Source organism: Lactuca virosa, chromosome 8 (genome assembly GCF_052849685.1).
Source record: "Lactuca virosa cultivar CGN04683 chromosome 8, Lactuca_virosa_CGN04683_v6, whole genome shotgun sequence".
NCBI classification, from domain to species: Eukaryota; Viridiplantae; Streptophyta; class Magnoliopsida; order Asterales; family Asteraceae; genus Lactuca; species Lactuca virosa.
This window is the reverse complement of record NC_136433.1, coordinates 263,133,186-263,147,443: the sequence shown is the minus strand read 5'-3', so window position 1 is coordinate 263,147,443 and position 14,258 is coordinate 263,133,186. Positions and strand designations below refer to the sequence as shown.

Genomic DNA, 14,258 nt, shown 5'->3' with positions numbered 1-14,258 from the left:
ACAGGTAGCAGTGTAAGACTACTGAAGACTCGAGTATGATGCTAAGAGAAGACCTACAATAGAGTTCAGGACCGCTAGGTCTTTACGTTGTAACATATGTTGTGTATCAGTTATGACATCCTTAGAGTTGTATTATTTTGAGACAATCTTTTGTACTCAAATTGTTTTAATATACTGGGAATTTCCAAAATAAAAGATATTATGATTTTTAAAGCGCAAATAAATTTTTTTACGGTTCTGAAAATTGGGGATGTCACATATGATGTATGTTGTTTGTACTTTACTTATATTGTTATAAGTTATTGGTTTTACTTATAAGACTATATTATTTTCTTTATGGTTAGACATGCTTCAAACAATGTTAAAAGACCCGGCATGTAGTGCCGCACTTGAAGAATGGTTTCGTTCGTTGCCACAACGAAATGAAACTGGATGAAATGAGGAGAGCGATGATAATAAGTAGCTACTTTTAGGATTTTTCTAATGTGTTGTTTGTGTTAGGATTTGAAGACTAGTATTTTGGATATTTTGCATTATGTTTTGATGATTATTTGGAAAGGATGACATTTGGATTAATATTTTTGACAGATGTTGGATTGGATTAATATCATAACAGTTTCTATTCATTTTATATATATATTTTTTTCTAATTTTAATGTTAAATACAAAATAAAAAAGGAAAATACAATTACCGGCGACGCCTTTAATGTCGACACATATGTATTAGCGACGATAGACCTTTAGCGGCGACAGATGGCATTAACGGTGACTTGGTGAGTGTTTGTTGCGAGGCATCAACGGCCTTTTAGCGGCGACACGTCGCCACTAAAGGTATCAATTAGCGGCGACAACCCAGACTTTTAGCGGCGACATCTGTCGCTGCTAATACTCGCATTTCTTGTAGTGTAGTTAGTTAAGGAAAAAAAATCAAGATCTAATAATTAGGGGGTATCGAAAGATTACAAAGAGGGTATGATTACATGGGACCTAAAAATTTGAATTAATTTTCATTTTTATTTGAAAGTTTTTTGATAGAATTTTGATGAATTTCCAATACAAATGTTTCTGTTCGAATGCTGGAAATTTTCGCTACATATAGGGTTTCCTTTTTGTGGGAATTTTGCGTGTTTGGTTTAAAATTTCCCACTAAAGCTTTCCATTGGAATGTCCGTTATATATATATATATATATATATATATATATATATATATATATATATATATATATATATATATATATATATATATATAAAGTTCAATAGAGTACCATAATTATTGGTTCTACAAGGAACTAATTTTTTTTTTCAATTTCTACAGCTTATTTTTATCGAAAAAAAAATTCTAAAAATATCTAAATTCATATATTAACATTGTGAATGTGAAAAATATTTTTCGGATTCACCGTGTGAATCCGGATTCACATTGTGAATTTTCAAAGATTCACATTGTGAATTTGACGTAAAAAAAATCAAATTTGATATCATTGGAAAAAGGATAAAAAGTTATGAATTTCTGTATTTTTAGTTTTTTTTTTTTGATAAAAAATAAGTTCTAAAAATTGAAAAAAAGATTGGTTCCTTGGTTCCTTGGTTAATTATGTTTCTCTATTGAACCTCACCCTATATATAGGGAAAAGTTCAATAGAGAACCATAATTATTGGTTCTTCAAGAAACCAAATCTTTTTTTCAGTTTCTAGAGCTTATTGTTTATCGAAAAAAAAATCTAAAAATATTTAAATTCATATATTAACATTGTGAATGTGAAAAATATTTTTTGGATTCACCGTGTGAATCCAGATTCACATTTTGAATTTGACGTAAAAAAATCGAATTTGATATCATTGGTAAAAGGATAAAAAGTTATGAATTTCTGTATTTTTAGTTTTTTTTTTTTTTGATAAAAAATAAGTTCTAAAAGTTGAAAAAAAGATTGGTTCCTTGGTTCCTTGGTTAATTATGACTCTCTATTGAAACTCACCATATATATATAGAATAAGAATTATTTAGAATTAGGCTTGAATAATATGATTAGCTTGATTGTTTAAATTAAAAATTATTTTAACAAAAATCTCAAATCTTGTGGAATTAATTGTTATAATAATTCAAAATGAAATAATCATAGTAGATAACCAAAACATTTGTAGGAGAAAATGAATTCAAGAGCATAATGACAAGAATTAAATAAAGTACTCTTTAAATAGTACCTTCTTTGACTAGGCTTGGAATACAATCAGTACAAGCATTTTGAGAAATGATGATCTGGAAATCTAGAGACTTTGAACATCGAGAGGTAGATAGAGAAATAATAGGAGTTTTTATAGACATAAACTACACATTTGAGAGAGTGAAATTTTTCCGAATGCTTAAAAATGGAAACATCAATTCTATTTATAGATGATCTTGTGCTTCTTGAATAATTTTCTTATGTGATGGCATTCTCTTTAGAAATCGTTTTTTATAAAGTTTATTTTCTCTCTTGTCTTCTTGTTATTATTGAGCATCTTCTTTTGATAAAAGCCTTTTGTCTTCATATCATATCTTCTTGAATGGGCGACAAGGAAATTACCGAATTATCTTGAGCATCTTCTTTTGGTGAAAGTCTTTTGTCTTCATATCATAATTGAAATTGATCAATGGAGTTGATAAGGACCTGCAGTTTTATTCTTGATAATATTTTCATAAAGATTTTGATAAATGTTTTTACACACACGTTTACTACACACGCATTATTTACACATATCTTACCCACAGTTTTGAAAAACTATTCTTCGTATGGATCATCAAACGGGTCTTGAGCGTCTTGAAATAATCGAGTTCTTGGAGTAGATTCATTTCATTCCGTAGGGGATCTGTGAATATCTTGTAATAAACGGTGAAGTTCTTCTTGTGATGAACCGACATCGTTAAGAATTCTAGCTACTAGTTCAGGATCAGGGAGAGGAGCGTTCTTGATTTCTTCCGTTTTTGCTTTTGTAGAATGATGGATTTCTTGATAATATTTGATCACTTCATTGACTTAGCTTGAGAAAGTTTGAATTTTTCCCACCATTTTATCCTATATTGGTAGATAATCCATGGAGGAGAAATGTCTTTTGCTTCTTGATAATTATAGGTCCATGACATAATCCATGGAATTTTGAATAACATGGAAAATTGTAATAGATATTCAAATTCAGGGATAGGTTGAACAAATAATTCTTTGAATTTGAGAAATCCATTCAAATTTTCAACAGGTCCACATTTTTGTATTAAGCCCATGAACTTATACCAATTAACGAACCATTTAGGGTATCCTACAAAAATATTTTCAAAATGGGGATTTATTGACCAATCTTGAGGAGAAATGACCTTGAGAATTTGAGCTTTACTATAATCAATTGTTCCTTCAGATGAACTGGAACGATGAGTGAAACATATAGAACCGGATTCTTGAAGAATGGTTTGATAATATTCTCTGGTGTTCTAAGGATCAGAATAAAAGGTTTTTCCACGACCAAAAATATGATCAGTGAGAATATGAAATCCTTGATTTAACTTTGAAATCTGAGAGTCTTCAAGAATTTGAATTCTTTCAATATTGGGATTTATAATATATGGAGTCTTAGGAGAAAGAACAGTTTTTTGAGTTCCCAAAGGAGACGAAGATGGAGATTTGATAATAGGACTAACATTCTTGATCGGAGAAATATTAGAAGTGCCAAGTTTTGATTCTTTTTTTTGAAGAACATCAGTAAAAAGTACACATTTGTTTTCTGGAGATAAAGGAGAAAATCTATTTGAACGAGGTGGAAAATGTACAAGTTTTTGAGAAATAGGCACTACTAGAAAAACAGTCTTTTACGACGCGCAAACCACGACACGCATTAATTTATGTTACACAAAAGAGAGTGACCTTAAAATAGTGTCATCTCTTCAAAAATTTAAGGATTTACGTCACGCATTATTGCGTGCCCTTATATTAGTGTCTAAAGAAAAAAAAATAAAAAGACGGAGGGCGCTTTATCTTAAAGACGCGTCCTCTATACCTGTCGCTTTATAATTTTAATAATGAAACACGCGTTTAGACAGGGGGAAACGAAATCCCCAAAATTTTGAAAACACGCCTTCTACCTTTTTTCTATCTTTCATCTTCTCAATCGACTCTCCCCTCTCGGTTCATTTCTCTCCTCTCCGATCCGCTTCTCCGCTACTCCTCCTGACCTCCTTCTTATCGGTCTCATAAAACATCTCGTTCCTCACCTTTGTCGTTGACCACTGGTCCTTCCCCATTGATTATTGGATCAAAATCACCGATTATTGGATCCATTGTGATTTGTCTTTTTAGGGTTTTTTTCAGAAGAGACTGGAGATCCTATATTATCATAAAGATCGGAGCTTTTTGATGATGATAAATCGGACCCATCCACACTCATTCTGCTATCTACTGAAGTTGATCTTCTTTCGTTCTGCTGATATTCTTAGAAAAAAACCAGAACATGAAACCTTTGTAAGGCTGAGAATCAACTCTCATCCCGACCTCTATTGCAACATCGAATTTGAAATCTTCTCAGTTGACATCTTCCAGAGCCTTCGCGGCAAAGAAAGCCAAATCCTCGGGTACAAAGGCGGGCAATAAGAAAGCCCAGCCTAAATCCAAAGCCAATGTGAAAACAAAGTCAAAACAGGAAGAGGCTGTTGGTTCCTCCATCGATAATACAGCTCATGATCTCATCTCGGACGAAAGAAACCGGAGACGCCTCCTCGATGAAGATGAGTGCAATATGTCACTTGACATCGGCCCCAACGGGCGGCCGTTGTTTACTTCTGCTGCTTCTTTATCTGAACTCAGTAGAAAGGACGCCTATACTTACATGAAGTTTAGGTATTGTATATTCCTTTAATTTTACCAGTACATTTGCAAATCTAAATTTTATCCATTGATTGAATCCCCCAAATGCTAGGCATTGAATTTGATGTGGATTCATACTAGAACTTGGCTTTCTTATGACATACAGTAGGAAGAAACTGGAGGAGGTGCTGCCGGAGATATTGCCAGTTGGAATGGAGAAGGAGTTTGATGAATCAATGAGAGATGCATTGCAAGTAAGACATAGCTTCTTGGATCTGCGAGATAATTACAGGCGTATTGTTGATCCCCCTTTGCAATCTACTAACAGCAAAGGTAGGTGTGGTTTTAGCTCATTGCTTCAGAAGTTGATTGTAGTATTTATATTTGCTGTTTCTCATGAATCTCAGGTTTCAGTATTCAGAAGCAAATAGTATTGGATGGGCCTCTAAGCTGTGGAAAGAGTATTTCTCTTGCAATGCTTGTTCATTGGGCACGTGATGAAGGGTGGTTGGTGTTGTATATAGTTTCTACTATAAATATTGTCCAGAAGAGTGTTTCAATAGCAACAATGGCACTTGTTTTAAAGGTGTCATTCTCATTCAGTTAGTTGTTTGTATGGGGATGCTATAAATACTTATTGAAGGTTCTGTGCATATCAGTTAACAGTAGTATGAGTATGACAATTAACAATCTGGCTCCTATACCACATGATAATGTTTCTAACATTCTTTATTCATGAGTTGCAGTTGTTTGTTGTCTTTTGTAGGGAAATCCATCAAGTTCATCAAGGCCAGCTCTTGAATTACCACAGAGGGTAAACTTCTAATCTATTTATCATGCAAGGTGTTCTTGGAAGCTGCCAAATATCAAATAAAAAAGGAAGTGTACAAACCTTAGGATAATAACATTTCAATTGTTTATAATATAATTAATATTATACTATTTTCATGACACATAAAGTTATAAATTGAAGCGTTTTTAATTACTGGGCTTGTATCAACTTCTCAAGAACTTTTCCAGATAGTGCTGCTTAAAGTTTTTTTCATCAGTTGGTCCAAATGTGCAAAAAATATGGCATGGTATGTATATAATCAACTCATATATTGTAATTATTGATTAAGTACCAGTCATATATTGTAATTATTGATTAAGTAGTCAAATATTTTAATCTCCAACGTGTTTGTTGAGAGGGTAGTAGGGTCTTATACTCTTGATGATGCCAAAGAGTACAAACCTGTGGTTTTACCTTCAACTTCTGAGGTAAATTTCTAATTTATACAAAAATGTCTACATGGGGTAAATCCGTAGTATCCTTGTTTTTCTAGTAATGAGCAATCACAGCTTTCGAATCCTCCATCCCGTGCTCTTTTAAGCTGTGTTACTTGAAAAACATAATGTTTTTTTTAATAATAGCAATGTCTACATGGGGTAAATCCGTAGTATCCTTGTTTGTCTCTGTTGTCTGCTTACTGTAAGTTCTTTATATGCTGGATTTTTTTTTCATATTCTCTAGTGACGTTGCTCCTATATTGCGAAGTCCATCCTTTTAGTGATGTGAAATGATAAGATCCGTTACAGATCTGATCTTCAATCGCGGAAATTATGTACCTTTATAGGGTTCTTAATATCACCTACTGTTACTTGTTAAACTGTAGTTGCTTGCTAGTTATTTGTGAGTTTTTGGCCTTACTAGTTACTAACTTGGCAAACTGTAGTCGATTGCTACTTAATAATCTTGAAATTTTGGCTGAAATCTTTCAAGAAATGATAAAATTGGTGGTCAATTGCTGTTCTTTTGTTTACTGTAAGCATTTTAGTTTACATCAACTCTAAGCCTAAAGATTCCCTCTGTACCTCATAATCAATCGTTATTTATAACTCTTATTTATTATTTTTGTAGTTTCTCTCAGCTAAATTTAACTGGTAATTTATCCAATCTTTCATGGTTGGATCTAAGTGATAACAAGCTTCAGGGACCCATTCCTGTGTCTAATGAAACAACCCCTGGTCTTGACATGTTAAAGAATGCAAAAAACTTGTACGTTTTGTATCTTATGCAACCATTTAGCAGATAATCAGTTATCTGGTGACATTCGATCTGAACTGTTCAGATCAGATATGACTCTAATACATGTGTAAGTATCAGATTACCTAATGAAAGATCTCAAGTGTAATTGGTTAACAAATATATATATATATACACTTTTCAAACAGGATATTCAACAACAATCAATTATCTGGAAATATTCCTTCCTCGATAGGACTTGTGAGTACTCTTCAGGCAGTGTAAGTATCATTAATTAATAATCCTTGAACATTATAGCTAGATCTGAAAATATTCAATTTATTTACTCTTTCCCTCCTTTATTTCACAGACGCCTGGACTCAAATTCCTTGGATGGGATAGTGCCTCAAAACATCACGAATCTCAAAAGTGTTAGTAAGCTGTAAGTGATAATAGAAGTCGATCAATGTTTTTGTTTTGTATAATAGTTTTATTTGGTGGTTGAGATTTATTCATTTTTAGATACTTGTCGAACAACAAACTGAGTGGACCTGTTCCAAATCTCACATGAATGGTCTCCCTCTTTTATGTGTAAGTTAATTTAAAGTTTAAACTTCATAAATCATCATCTTCTAGTTTCTAACATGACATATGCCATTCTCAGGGACATGAGCAATAATAGTTTTGATGCATCAGATATTCCAACATGGTTCACAGAACTTCCATCTTTAACAACATTGTAATCTTTCTTTCACTCATTTCATGTCTTTCACCAGAAAGACTAGTCCAAGTAGTTCCTCAATGTGTGTGTTTGTAAAATATTTAGGGATTTATTATTAAGAATCCTTAATCTTCTACTAACAGATTGATGGAGAAGACTCAACTTCAAGGAGAAATCCCATCAACTCTCTTCCAACCTCAGTTAGAGAAATTGTGAGTATCAACTGAATGCTGTCTACTCAATTTAATCTGCATATGCAATTGTAATCATTTCAAACAATAGAACATCAACTTATTTTATATATATTCACAGGATGCTAAGCAACAATGGTCTTAACGGAATACTAGATGTGGGAAACACCTATAGCAGTGATTTGAATGTTGATTTGACAAACAATTCAATTGCTAACTTCACTCAAAAATCTGTATATAATATGAGCTTAAAGTGAACTCACATCATTTTTATCCTTCTTCTATTCAGTTCCCATCCATTTTATACTTCTTCTTATGGAAATACTTTTCTACTACTTTCCAGTCTTGCAAGTAATCCAGTTTGTGAAGGAGGAGCAACAGGAAGATATTGTGCAACTGGAAAGACCAATATAGCAAGCCGTTTACCATCAAATAGTTGTATTAATCCTATAGCAAGGTACGTGTATAAATTATGAAGATGGGATGCCTATTTATATTTTGAAGGGACCTGTAGGTGTTGTTTCTGCCATTACGTTTATCCAAGGCTTAGTTCTGTTTTCCAGCTTTTATACAAAAAGAACAAATTTGCCCTCATTTGACATTCTCATTAATTATAACTACATAATATATACAGTCTAAACTAATTGTTCTTAACCTTGGGAGTCTCTGTATTTATTAAAGTATGCTTTATTGTAACATAAATCCTATTTATAGTTGGTATCTCTTTCATTGTCTTATATTTTGACTTATTTTGTGGTTCCTCTTTGAGGCATTATCTGACTCATGTGTTCTTTTTTGGTAGCCATGGATGAGAGATTGTGCTCTTCTGCCCTTATTGCACGAGCTGTTGTTGAAGTTACAATCCCTTTGTCATGTTACACCTTCTTTCTTCTTTTCCCATTAACTGTTGTGGTCTCTGTATGGATAAAATAAATAATGGCAAAAATCAAAGAAAAAAAAATAAGTGGACATTTTCTGTTATAAGAAAGTCAAACCGAAACAACACATGATATGGAGATTTTCTTTTTTACTTATACATATTTGTTTGTATATTATTGCAGTTGAGTTTTACTGCTGGAGAAGAGGTTGAAGTCGAGTACGAAGTAGATGGCTAGTTCTATGTAAGTAGTTGTCATGTTTTCCCCATTAAGTATTTAAGTTACTGATGTTGTTGTATTAATCTGTATAAAATACCCGCCTGAGTTACTTTGAGTGACTACAGGTGAAGAGTCGTTGGCACAAAAGTTGATGAGGACTGATGAGGGAGGTTTGAAAATACTCTTCTATAGGGGAAAGGAAAGTGAAGAGGAAGCAATGAAAAAACAAACATTAAAAAAGAGAAGGAATGTTCATTTGACTTTGCATTTCTTAGATGTAAGTTAATTTATATAATTTAGTTTTAAGTTATCATACAACTTTATTTACAATAACTGTATTGTACAAAGAAGGAATGTTCATTTGACATATTATTGCAATGAATTATCTTTATTGTTTATAGTATTTTATTTTGTATTATGAGACTTTTAATTTGTTATTTAATTTGAAAATTAGTAAATCTATCAAAAATATATAATTTTAAAAACATTTAAAATTATGACACGCAAAAATACGTGTCGTCTTCCTTTATGACAGGAGCTTCCTTGATACGCATTTTGTGTCATAAATACGCGCGTCGTAAGGTAATGACATGCAAATGCGTGTCGTCTTCCTTTATGACACGACCTTCCTTGATACGCATTGCGTGTCATGATTGCGCGTCGTAAATGCGTGTCATAAATGTGCGTCGTAAATAGACGACGCGCAAAAGCGTGTCGTCTCTCATTATGACAGAGCCTTCCTTGACACGCATTTGCGCGTCGTCTGAGCGTTTACGACACGCATTGCGCGTCGTAAAAGGCTGTTTTTTTAGTAGTGACGCAAATCTGTTTTGGAGGATGAGGAGGAATAACTCATTTCCCCTGTAAAAATTCACGAGAAAGAAAATCTGGAAGTGATTTATTTTCTCCTTTAATAAATTCTATTTTAAAATCAAAATTTCCTAGAAGGGCTTGCCATCTAGCAGAAATCTATTTGGAAATAATGTTTTTGACATCTTTTTCTAAAATTAATTTTTGCAGATTGACAATCAATCCTTAATAAAAAATGTTTCATAAATAAATCATCTTTAAACTTTTTGATGCATAGAACAATGCTTAAAATTTCATTTTTGACCGTTGAATAGTTTCTTTGGGTGTCATTCCAGGCACCAGAAAAATATCGAACTAGTTGTTCATCTTTTGAATCTAAAAGTTTTTTGTTTTAATATACCCCCAAATCCAATATCACTAGCATCAGTTTCAACTATAATTGTAGCATTTGGATGAGGTAGATGTAAACATGGTAATGTTGGAATTTTTTGTTTAATATGTTTAACTATATTATTATGTTTTTGAGTCCATGGTTCTGTATTATCCTTTAATCTATTATAAAGAGGTTTACATATAATTCCCAAATCTTTGAAAAAGTCATGTATATAGTTTAAACATCCTAAGAATCTTTGAAGTTGTTTTTTATCTTTAATTTCCTCAGGGAATTTACTTGAAAATTCTAAACTTCTTGTTATTGGTCTAATGGTGTTTGTATTGATGTCATGTCCTAAAAAACGTATTTGATCTTTAAATAGATGCATTTTTGTTGCTGATACAACTAAACCATTTTTATAATTAAGATCATGGAATATATTTAAATGTCTAAAATGTTGGTCAATATATTTTGAAACGATAAGAACATCATCAATATAAACAATGGCGAAACTTTTTATAGGAATGATAATATCATTCATAATATTTTGAAATTCAGAAGGAGCATTTTTTAGTCCGAAGGGCATAACATTCCATTCGTAATGTCCAAAAGGAACATTAAAACCAGTTTTATATTTATCAGATTCATGAAACTGTATTTGCCAAAACCCTGATTTCATATCAAAATTTGAAAATATTTTTGAATCATAAAGTTTTTTTCAATAAATCTCTTTTATTGGGAATAGGATATCTAATCCATTCTAAAACTTTATTTAGAGATTTATAATTGACAACCAATATGGGTGATCCTCTCTCTAATTCAGTTGCATTCATAACATAAAAGGCCGAACAAGACCATGATGACTTAGAAGGTCTTATTAGCTTTTTATCTAATAAGTCTTGAATTTATTTTTTACAATGAATTTCCAATTCATTATTCATGTGAATGGCTCTTGATTTTGAAGAAATGTCTTTTTCCTTAAAAAATTTAATGTAAGGTAATTTGACGATATGTTGTTTTCTGCTCCAAAATGCATTTGGAATATTAGAGCAAACATTCTTTTCAAATTTTGATTTTAAAGCTGTTATTTTGTCTTGAGTATGTTTTTATTCTAAATGATTAATTATACGAGTATCATTTATTTCATTAATAAGATATTTAGCTTGTTTTGTTTTATAATTGAGTATATTTATATTTGAGTATTGAATAGATAGATAGAGAAATAATAGGAGTTTTTATAGACATAAACTACACATTTGAGAGAGTGAATTTTTCCGAATGCTTAAAAATGGAAACATCAATTCTATTTATAGATGATCTTGTGCTTCTTGAATAATTTTCTTGTGTGATGGCATTATGTTAAGAAATCTTCTTTTTATAAAGTTTATTTGCTCTCTTGTCTTCTTGTTATTATTGAGCATTTTCTTTTGATAAAAGCCTTTTGTCTTCATATCATATCTTCTTGGATGGGCGACAAGGAAATTACAGAATTATCTTGAGCATCTTCTTTTGGTGAAAGTCTTTTGTCTTCATATTATAATTGAAATTGATCAATGGAGTTGATAACGACCTGTAGTTTTATTCTTGATAATATTTTGATAAAGATTTTGATCAATGTTTTTACACACACGTTTACTACACACGCAGTATTTACACATATCTTACCCACAGTTTTGAAAAACTATTCTTCGTATGGATCATCAAACGGGTCTTGAGCGTCTTGAAATAATCGAGTTCTTGGAGTAGATTCATTTCATTCCGTAGGGGATCTATGAATATATTGTAATAAACGGTGAAGTTCTTCTTGTGATGAACCGACATCGTTAAGAATTCTAGCTACTAGTTCAGGATCAGGGAGAGGAGCGTTCTTGATTTCTTCCGTTTTTGCTTTTGTAGAATAATGGATTTCTTGATAATATTTGATCACTTCGTTGAGTTAGCTTGAGGAAGTTTGAATTTTTCCAACCATTTTATCCTATATTGGTAGTTAATCCATGGAGGAGAAATGTCTTTTGCTTCTTGATAATTATAGGTCCATGACATAATCCATGGAATTTTGAATAACATGGAAAATTGTAATAGATATTCAAATTCAGGGATAGGTTGAACAAATAATTCTTTGAATTTGAGAAATCCATTCAAATTTTCAACAGGTCCACATTTTTGTATTAAGCCCATGAACTTATACCAATTAACGAACCATTTAGGGTATCCTACAAAAATATTTTCAAAATGGGGATTTATTGACCAATCTTGAGGAGAAATGACCTTGAGAATTTGAGCTTTACTATAATCAATTGTTCCTTCAGATGAACTGGAACGATGAGTGAAACATATAGAACAAGATTCTTGAAGAATGGTTTGATAATATTCTCTGGTGTTATAAGGATCATAATAAAAGGTTTTTCCACGACGGGTTGTTAGGTTGTCAGGTTGTCAGTGATCTATTCGGGTAGCGTGATCTATTGTATGGATTCAGTGACAATAGGTTGTCAAGTTGTGGTGATTAGAGGTGTCAGAAAAGTGGACAGAACCAGGAGTAGTGGTATGGCGGAGACAATAGGTTGCCGATGTTGGTAAGAGTCGGATACTCAAGCTTCATCATGGTTGAAGTGCTCTCAAGGATTCACTCTATAAGAGTGGCAACCGATATAGGAAGAAGGGTGGAAGACCAGATATAGTGATTCAATCCGGATTTGGCCCTGATAGGGCAAGGGGTGCATCTTGAAAGACTGCGTAGGAACCATTACCCAGATTTTCTTTCGACGACAGACTTCGAGGACGAAGTCTAGTTCAAGTGGGGGAGACTTGTAACACCTGTTTCGAGTTTTGGTTGGAATTTGCTATTGTGGGGTGTTTGTGCCTGGACTCGGCGAGTTGGGAGTCCAACTCGTCGAGTAGAATCGTGATATCATAAACGCGGGTCGGAAGTGACTCGGCGAGTCAGAAGGCCCGACTCGGCGAGTCAGAGCTGTTCAGAGAAAACCTTAGTTTCGGGGTTTGCCCCATATATATACCTAATTATACGCCTTTGTATCCTCCCTTAACATCATAAGAGATCGTTTACGGCCGCAAGCGCTTGGGTGTGTGAAGTAAGAGCATTGGGAGCTTAAACTTGGGATTATGGAAGGGATTCCAAGATTGAAGAAGAAGTATCAAGGGGAAAACACTAGATCTAGCATCTATTTCGTCTTGGGCATCGAATTGAGGTATGAATCTGTTACCTTAAGCCTAGATTCTATGTGAGAGTTATGACCAACTTTGAGGAAATGGAAGCAAGCTTAGATCTGAACCTATCACAAGGATATGGTTCCAGATCTAGACCTTCTTAGGTCCCAAATATCATAAAGTTGCACCTTTTATTAAGCTCATCCCCTCTCCATGCATAAAAACCTTGTTTGAAGGTTAGTTTTGGTGTTATGGCCATGTGAGGCCTTGCATGCACGTAAAGTTTGCAACTTTACGTGTTATCCACACTAGTAGAGTATAGATCTGAAGTTTGGGACCTTGAGTCCCACTGGAAAGGGCCGTAAACATAAGGGACTAAGGGGACTCGGCAAGTCGTGCAAATGACTCGGCGAGTCGAGAGGGTTTTCTCGTTCACGGCCATGGGTTCATGGTCAAGGGTGTTTGGTTGGAAGTTTAGGGCCGTAAACATCAAGGAACTTGACGATTCTCTCGGGTGACTCGGCGAGTCGATGAGTTGAACAAGGAACTCGGCGAGTGGCTGGTTATACTCGACGAGTTGAGGTCAACATGGACGGTTGCCCTTGACTGAGGACTTTGACTTTGACCAGGGTTGACTAAGGTTGACCCGGAGGGTATTTACAGTGTTTCACGGTGGTGTTAGGTTAATCACATGATGATTACAGGAAGTTGAGTTGGAGCAGTACGTCGGAACTTACTCGGTTTTATTCTGTTAGTCCAGCAACGGAAGTTTCGTCTGCGGAATTTCGACAATGCAAGGTGAGTCTTCTCACCATACTCATGGGTCTAAGGCACCAAGGCCGACCCATTTTATGATAGTTGGTATACTTGCTATGTAGAGGTGTGTGATATGTATGCAAGCGTGATATGCGGTAGAGATAGCCTTTGTGGCTAATGGTAGAGACAACCTTTATGGCTGATGGTAGAGATAGCCTTGTGGCAAATGGTAGAGACAACCTTTATGGCTGATGGTAGAGATAGCCTTGTGGCTGATGGTAGAGATAGCCTTTGTGGCTAACGGTAGAGA

General features: G+C 33.8%; 1 long non-coding RNA gene across 1 annotated transcript; it reads left to right on the top strand.

Annotated features, from left to right (window-relative positions):
- The first annotated feature begins 6,911 nt into the window (after nt 1-6,911).
- LOC145129446 (uncharacterized) lies at nt 6,912-7,417 on the top strand. The gene is made up of 4 exons (XR_013717493.1): nt 6,912-6,962; nt 7,042-7,113; nt 7,203-7,274; nt 7,355-7,417. It is a non-coding gene; the product is annotated as an uncharacterized LOC145129446 (long non-coding RNA).
- Nucleotides 7,418-14,258: the final 6,841 nt, after the last annotated feature.